The sequence below is a fragment of the Saccostrea echinata genome, unplaced genomic scaffold (assembly GCF_033153115.1).
Source record: "Saccostrea echinata isolate AGI-Se365-2 ecotype Australia unplaced genomic scaffold, CSIRO_AGI_Sech_v1 ptg000009l, whole genome shotgun sequence".
Classification (NCBI taxonomy): domain Eukaryota; kingdom Metazoa; phylum Mollusca; class Bivalvia; order Ostreida; family Ostreidae; genus Saccostrea; species Saccostrea echinata.
In genome coordinates, this window is record NW_026889758.1 from 40,477,740 (window position 1) to 40,487,181 (window position 9,442).

The following is a 9,442-nucleotide window of genomic DNA, read 5'->3' on the forward strand; positions in this document are numbered from 1 at the left end:
ACATCTTTTGTACAGTAATATTTTTTTTTTTGTTGTGTTGTTTTTGATTTGTCTAATCTTCTCTGTTTTCTCTTTGCCGGGACCTCATCGTTGGAGATGGTGGATAAGGACTTGGAGGCGGCTGGGCACATTGGATTGGAACAGCATCCCAACAACGCTGGAATGGATGTTTTTGTTATGTTGTTTTGTTTTGTTATGTTAATGTTAAGTTGTTTATGTTATCTTAGTTGTTATAGTTCTTTCTTTGTTACTGTTGTTAGTTGTTAGTTATTTGTTTATTTTTAGATAATATTATTTATCTAATGTTTATTTTGTTAGTTTTGTTCATTATATTAGTTATTTGTTACATTAAGTGTTTTTTTTTGTTAGACATTTGTTAATTCAAGTTTTGTTTGTACTTTGTTATGTTGATTTGGTAAGTTAAGTATTTTGTTATAATTGTTATTAGTATAATCTTTTTGTTGTTGTTATGATTATGTTATTTGTTATTGCTATGAGTTTTAGTTATTTGTTATTATTATGAGTCCTAGTTATTTGTTATTGGTATATCAGTATTAGGTATTTGTTATTGTGTTTTAATTGTTATGAGTTTAAGCTATTTGTTATTGTTATGAGTTTTAGTTATTTGTTATGAGTTTTAGTTATTTGTTATGTCAGTATAATTAAGGTATTTGTTATTGGTATGTAAGTATTAGGTATTTGTTATTGGTTATTAGTTATTTGTTATTGGTATGTATATCAGTATTAGTTATTTGTTGATGGTATCAGTATTAAGCATGTTTCTAATGTTCTTTGTTGTATTTTGCAGTGATATCTACATTTCAGTTTTGATTGAAAAAGACAACAGGACATGGTGGAAATGGAATATGCATGTCTGATGGACAATCAATCTCCAAGATGTGGAAACAGCAGCTGGAACCAACAGGACTTGATGGAAACAACTGGAGGAGACATGCCTGATGGACATTGATTTCCCAAGATGTGGAAATAGCAGCTGATTTCCCAAGATGTGGAAACAGCAGCTGCATCCAACAGGACTTGGTGGAAACAACTGGAGGAGACATGCCTGATGGACGTAGACTTTCCAAGATGTGGAAACAGCAGCTGTGGCCAACAGGACTTGGTGGAAACAACTGGAGGAGACGTGCCTGATGGACATTGACTTTCCAAGATGTGGAAACAGCAGCTATGGCCAACAGGACTTGGTGGAAACAAATGGAGGAGGACAAGCCTGATGGATGTTACCCCCCCCCCCCCTTTTCAAGACATTTCACAGCAGATAACTGACACTGATCAGGTATGTAACATAATCATGATCCATGATCCACTAGATTACTAGTATCTTATTAATAAAAAGTTCCAAATTACAACGGCTACAATTTAGAATAAATTAACATATCTTAGCTAACCGTAATATTTTCCTAGGATTTGTTAAGAATTTCGCTGGGGATTCCAAAAAACTTTGCTATATACGTGAATCCACTACATCCATGTACGCACTAAATGAGTTTTACTGAACAAAGCATCAGAATTTAATTCGAATTAGCTTTGCTTAGCATTTACATGGAGCTAATGCAAAATAATTTGATAGGCCGTTAATTTGAATTAAACTAATTCACATTAAATTTTCCGAGTGAATGTGGTTCAAGTTGAATTCGCAGTAACTTGCATTTTATTGGAATTAAATCACCTGTGTGAGCAGGGCATAAAATGTGTAGCTTCTGTCAGACATGTGAGGAAACAATTTTTCATATTATTTCATGTGGAATTCCCACAGTGGGAATGCCAGAGGGTTCAGGAACATATAATTTCTTCGAAGCTTATAATCAGGTCGAGTACACTACCTCTAATGGAAGGTATTTTTCATCACATGACGATATTCTCGTCAAACCCATTCTCCAATCAATTGAATGTGTTACGTTGCAAAGCATATGACAGTCTACTATGTGTTTACTATTAAACAGCTACATGAGGTTTTTGTCGTTATAGTGCATAATATTTACTTGGTCACTGGAAAAACTGTACAACTTCTTTTTCATTTTATATGGCTGAAATTGAAAGATTATATACCAAAGACAATGTTCCATGTTCACATTGAATATTGAGTATTCTATTAATAGTTACATCAAATACTGTCTAAACTCTTTGACATACATGATGTCTTACATACATAATGGATACATTGAATATGTTTTGAAAATAATGAAAACAAAAATTGCACACTGGTGTATTGATGTTTAGATCTAAGAAAAATATCTTAAATACAAGTTATTACTTTTGACATACATGAATAGATATATGTATAGATACACAAATGCAATCAATGACAGAAAAGTATATCCTTAATTCTTGTTAAAAATGTCAACAAAAAACATCTAGATTTTTCATTAAGCCAGTACTACTCTTATGAAAATCAAAAAGAAATCATTTTAAGTGGCAAATGAGTACCATTTTTAAGATAGCATTAGAATATATGTTCATAGTATTATTACAAAGAAAAAAGGTTTTGAATTTTAAGGTAGCTAGGTCGCGGGTTTACTGAAAACATATCCTGAAAATTTGATATAATGCAATATGTTCCTTAGAATTTACAGCATATGAAGTGTAATTTTTATTAAATTTGCCTACGTAGTTTTATTGTTATGTAACTGTAAACGTGGAATAGTTTTTACTACTCTTTTTACGTTTTACTATTGAAATATATAGAAAAATGACTTTTTCAGGCTAATTTTGCAAAAAGAGTTTCTTTAAAAAAGGTTGGATAACTTTTTAAAGATGTAGACGAATTAGGAATTTCAAAATGTCAAGATGATCGAGGTAAAATTAAAACTATTGAGATGAAAAAATCAATACGTCTTCTCGCTAGTTTTTTGCTAAATAATTTCAAAGTTGCTTTTACATTGCCAAAATGTTGTGTTTATGGCGTTATTTATGACTTCAACTTCGTATGTTGATCGTAATCATACACGTTAACAAACGAGTATTAATAAATTTACATTTAGAATATGCAAGATCTAAAAGGTGACATAGATGCAAAATGTAACTTTATTCATCATTTCACTTATTGCGGAAACATGTTAGGATGACCAGCAACTTATTTACATTTAAGTATTGCTCACAAAGTCAGAATGAACGGTAAAAACATTCCTCGTGCATAAGAATTAACATGCAGCGACAACACCGCAAGTGATAAATATTAATTTTTAGGATGTTCATGTTCAATAAGATACCAAGCATTACACATGAATTTGATCACTTCATTTGAACAAGTATGACCAGATACACTAACTGTCCATTTGGCAGGTTGGGCTACATGAAATTTTAAACAATTCAATGCTACATTTGTACAATATGAAATTCAGTGTTTACTACTGTCCTTGTCAATCTAACCTGGAACTAAAGATGCTTGATATATGTATGAAAGTAGAAGAAATCCCACGTTCAAAACCATTTTAATTTTTGTGTAACTTTGAAAGAAAAAGAACTGAATTGTTTGATATGTGCATGAATGCATACCCTGACTTTGGGAATTACCTTACTTTTACTTTCATTTTCAGTTGTTTTTGCGAATGTGCATTTTGCTGGAAAACGAATCTGACATATGCCATGTGCACCTTGAGATTTTAACCAGATAGAGAAAAATTGATGAGCTTTCACTTAAGGGGTGTCCCATCCTTCAATGAAAATTAGGGGAGAAGCTGTGTGAGAAAACATTGACATTGTCACCTATAGGAATTAAATGTATTAGTGGACTATACCCAGACTGATGGATTTGACCCTCTATAATGTGGAAATGAGCTTCTACACCAGACAGGAATTGGTGGAAAAACTTGGGAAAGACAAGTCTGATGGATGTTGACCCTCTAAGATGTGGAAATGAACAGCCACAGTCAGACAGGAATTGGTGGAAGCAACTAGAAAAGACAAAACTGATGGATGATGACCTTCCCAACAGGAAGACTTATCCCTGTGGAGAACTGTCACTGATCAGGTATGTGACATAATCAATGATCCAACATCTTTTTTTTAAAAAAGTATGTACAGCAAAAAGATATTATCTTAGAGCATTATAATATTTTACTTAGATATATGTCTGTTAATATTCTTTTATTAATTTCTGTTTATACTTAGATGCTGAAGTATTAACTTCTATGTTATAGTGTGCTTTGATGACAATATCCAGTAGGAGACTCAAATAAAGCCATGTGGATGTGCTTGACATTATGAATGACAAGGAGCCCTCAGGTATGGAAATAATTTAAGTCACCCAAGTATGCCATTCTGTAAGTCTCTGTTCTTCATTTTACTTCATTGATCCTATTGGTTAATTACCTTTTTTTCTCATTCACTGACAGAAAATAGAAGTATTGAAGAGGCATATCCTTGTGATCGCATGTGGAGAAAGACAAAGATAGATGACCATGTAGAAAGCCAGATTATTTTGCATACACAAGCACATCCAGTTTACACTGTTATAATCCAAAACAATTTTTTTTTGAAACATTTGTTTTGGAAATGGGTGTCTGAGTTGTAAGAGGGTATGGGGTCACCCACTCAGACACGTGGGTTTTCTCCGGGGGCTCCGGTTTCCTCCCACACTGACCCCATTCTTTTTCTCTGTGCCAATGTAAATATCTTTATCTATTGTTTTGCTCTGATGTTATTTTACTTAGTTTGTTATATTTTATATAAAATGTTTAGATGAAGTAGTTGAAAGCTAGTTGTTAAGTAGACCTTGTCGATACCCTGGGGCATTACTGGTTGGAACTTCGTGGATCCTTGGCCGCTACGGTTGCCAGGCTGGCCTGGGGAGGAGGGGTTGAAAACGCAACTAGTTGTAGGCTGCTTTGTCTTTAATAATCTGTTTTCATTTTATCTAAAATCAAAGAATCATATATGTTGCAGATATAATGATTGTTAAATATTAAATTAGTATTCCTGGAATGTACAAATTCTGTCAGCTACTGTACCAGTAATAATTTGTATAGTCAACTCTGATTATTAGCTTATTGTGAAATTGAATGCATTATATACTGACTAAATCTTCAGTAAAAGTAATTGATTATAAATTTTGATGTGAAATTATGATTTGTATTTAATAATGTAAAGTAATTGGATCTGAACATGTTAAATTGTGATCTGTTAATGTTAAATTGTGATTTTTGAATGTCAAATTGTGATTTTTGAATGTCAAATTGTACCTGTCAATGATTTGTTTATGTAAAATAGTGATTTGTGAACGTTTGTGAATTTAATGTCTGATTTCATTGTGCAAAAAAAGAAAACAAAACAAACAAAAAAAAAAGCCAGGAAAAAAAAAACAAGAAAAGACAAAAAAAAAAAAAAAAAAAGAAAGAAAGAAAGAAAAGAAAAGAAAAAAAAACATAGTAAAAAAACAAAAAACAAAAAAAAACAAAAAAAAAAAAAAAAAAAAAGAAAGAAAACAAAGAAAAACAGATTTGAAAGAAAAAAATATATATAAAGGAGCAAAACAAAAAGGCACAAAACTTTTAATGCTGCCTGCTTGAATTAACATATTTGCATGTTTTTTCAAGCAGAAGGTTCCAAGCCCTTAAAAGCAGAGGAGAAGTTTTGGTATCTTATGACATATTGACATTACTGAATGTATGCCAAAGAAGATGGGCAGACAATGACAAGCAGAATACCTATAGTGCAATGAACATGAAGGTAAAAAATTAAATCTCATTTATAACAAAATTTTCTGTGATATTTCATCTAACATAGTATACTTAATGTAAAATCTCTACAATTTGCAAAAAATCTCACAAAGACTGAAATTATTTGCTTATAAAATAGCATACACACACTAAAGAGGGCAAAAAGGATCGATATGTCATACTATACATTGTACGTATTACACAACTTTTTGATATGAATGAGTTTATCCTCAAAGTTTGTGTTTAACTATGCATTTTTTGGTGAACAAAAACATGGAGCAATTAGACCCACTATCTCTTAAAAATACACTTTTATGACACAACATTTGTATCTTTCTGAGAAATATTCAGAGACCATTTAGTTAAGAGTCATATCACAAACATGATCTAAATGCTGCTATTCATCAGGAGTTGTGTAGCATAGTGGCTAGCATGTTAATCTCAAAGGAAATTGATACATGTACCTAGGATTTTTATTGCTGAGGATTAGAAACCCACAAATACCACACTATTTTTTATGGAATTCCATATACAACAGCCAACTGCTCACGGTTTTTTTTTAGTTCGCATTATAAATATTATACCTTTTTTGGCATTACATTTGCAGGAAAATAATTCAATAGCTTTTTTTAACAAGTAAGGTGGGGGGGGGGGGGGGGGGATGGTAAAAGTGTATATAACGTCAGATAAAACTGGGGGCCAAACTTTTAGTTGAATCTGTAGAATATTTGTGTAACATTTGTTGATATATGTAATCTATTTATATGAGAAATACTTTTGAAAATTATATTACAAGGCATTTTACTATACAATTTAATTCTGGTTATAATGCAGTATTTGATTGGATAAAAATTTTACTTTATATCGTATAATATGGGTTGCCTACGTCTCAATTACTTGAGTCAAAAATGTATCGATCCGCCTTATGTTACATTTAAATTTTGTACAATTTGAAGTTATTTTTTAAGGACAATAATCTTTTTTTTCTTACACTAACTGAATGAAAATTAAATTATAAGAAATGAATTTAATAGCTATCCAATTTATACGGTATAAACTGGGTTGGAACAGTTTACGCTTTTCTAGAAACCTCTTGGCAGTTTATAAAGCGTAAACTGTTCCAACCCAGTTTATACTGTATAGATTGGGTAGCTATTAAATTCATTCCCTAAAATAGTAGATCCTAAGCAATACAAGAAGTAATTTCAACCCCGGGGAGAAGGGGGGACAACCCAACCAAAATCCCCTGACAAATAATTAAAAAGGTCATAGGCATCATTATTGAGGGAGCATAACTGTAAAACCCTTACCCCCCCCCCCCCCTTCTCTCCACAGTTAACACCACCAATGTTTCTACAGACCTAACATTATCCATTAATTCGATTTAAATATGACACATGACACATATAAAAATCTCAGATACATGTACTTTTCATTTAGGGTAAAAAGAAACACTAAAAGATATTACATGTTTTACCCTAGGCAAAAGTTATGTTATTATGAGTTTTGTAAAATTTCTAGTATGAATACAATGATACATATACCAAAAATGTTACCCAAGACCCTACTAAAAGTTTGTTCTCTTGTCGTATGTGAAACCCCCCATCCCCCACCCATCAAAAAATTGAATCATCTGCCTGCAAGAAAGTGTGGGATTTAGATGTTTTGTTTTTATGAGGAAATACTCGAGACTTTCTTCTGATATACTCCATCCTCGCCTTCACAGTTTAAAAAGTCCTGGATCTGCCAATTTTTGTTATTATTGCCATAGGCTTTGGTTTAAGGATGATTTTGTGTATTATGTGTTTTTCTAGGTGTGTGTGAATACACTCATTAAAATAAAAATTAAAAATCTCTGAAATTAGCATGTTTTAAAAATATCTTGTTACTGTATTCAAAAGAATTTTTCATATATCTTTTATATCTTATATTTTTTAACCCCCCCCCCATTCCCTTAGCTGAAACAACAAAACCATTGGTATGAATTTGTAAAAATAGTAAAAAAAATTTCCATTCCCGTTGATTTCTATAGTAAAAAAAACACAAGTTTTACCAAAATTATAAACTTATCTCCATTTGTTTTCCCACATAAGTTATGTTTTATAATGAAATTTTACATTTAAATATCTATATAAATCTGAAAAATCATTAAAAATGTTAACATTTTAAATTTATTCGGAGATAGGCGGCAGAATATAACTATCCTTTGCAGTGATATGGTATATTCAAGCATGCGCATTAAAGTATTAAGATAACAAAATAGGCAATATCATCTATAGGCAGTGACAGCTGGCAGTAAGCAGTGACAGTTGGCAGTACGCAGTTGGCTGTCGTATATGGAATTCCATAATTTTTTAATAACAGAATAATTTTTGCAGAGAAAATTTTCTTCAGAAAAGTTTTGTTTATCATATAATTTCATAAATTTCAATATTGTGAACTTTACTCTAAAGACTAAATCACAAATTAAATATGATTTGTATATATCTGAATCTATAGACATTCTGCAAGCCATCATGTTCACCAATCTCCTTAATGTTGGCACACCTGATCATGATATATCTCTAATCATTGGAAGATATCAATTATTTTGATATGTATAATGTATCAATTCAAATAATTAAAATCTCTTCCAAAAAAATACTCGTAATGGTATCTTCAATTCTGATTTAATGCAGTATTTTGTTGAAATGAGGTGCAAAATCATGATTTCTAAATACAACTTTGTTGCTCTCTTCAAATGGATTAATATCGACAGTTGAATTTATGCATGCACAAATGAAAAGATATGTGCCACAATGCTCATCCTTATTGTTACATTAATTCTGTTGTTCTTGAGAAAGAGATTTTTTAAAACATACTCAGCTAAATCTCATCTGAGTTGCTTCGACTTTTGACATAACTGTTTATTAGTATATGCATGATGTTTCAAACCCAGTTTTAAAGAAATCATTTTAGATACGAATCTATCAAATTAATACACTAATACAAATTTGTAAGTATTATTTAACTGTGACATAATTTGCTGACATTAACATTCCTTGTGACCTTGAACTAACTATTTGTCCTAATGTTAAACATAGAAGAGGGTACTTTTTTCCATGTTGCATAATTAATTAACCCTAGCTTGGGCATTCATGTCCTATGGACATATTTCTAGCTTTAGATTTTCCCAGTAGATATTCTATGGTCCTATGGGACCACCCCGTTTCAAATATACCACACAGGGATAATATCATCTATCACAATTAATGCTCTGCTGGTCTTGGGAACATTATTTTTTATTGTGTTATTAATGTTGTTTAATGATTATTAATTTACATTATATTCTCCTGTCTTCGCTTGCTCTTTGTTTGTTTATGTTTGTCACAATGGGATCTTCCGCTAGAAGAGTCCATTTGTTATATTTAAGATGGGTTCTGCACGGAAGAAGATTCTCTGATTTAATATTCATTGGACAATCAAATTGAGCGGTTCTCCTGGTTTTAGTGCCTCCTATCGGGAGATAGCTAGCGCCACCTATTTACGTCATATTGCTTGCTTTCTTATTTTCAAATTTGGCATCTGTGCCATCCAATCAAATTATGGTAATCTCCTATTTCAACCCATGTTTTGGCCAGTTAGCGTCACTTTCTTAGAAAATTATCCGAGGCAGAATCCACGTCGTTTTATTCCATAATTAAGTTTTTTTTGGGCCGTATGAATTACTACGACTGTATTAGTTAAAAGTTTTAGTTGTTCCTTGCAAACCTTTACCATGGACA

At 31.8% G+C, this 9,442-nt stretch overlaps 1 long non-coding RNA gene across 1 annotated transcript; it reads left to right on the forward strand.

Moving 5' to 3' along the window:
- Positions 1-3,559: 3,559 nt before the first annotated feature.
- On the forward strand, positions 3,560-5,193 carry LOC133183720 (uncharacterized). Its single transcript, XR_009720707.1, has 3 exons — positions 3,560-3,991; positions 4,161-4,245; positions 4,356-5,193. It is a non-coding gene; the product is annotated as an uncharacterized LOC133183720 (long non-coding RNA).
- The last annotated feature ends 4,249 nt before the right edge of the window (positions 5,194-9,442 follow it).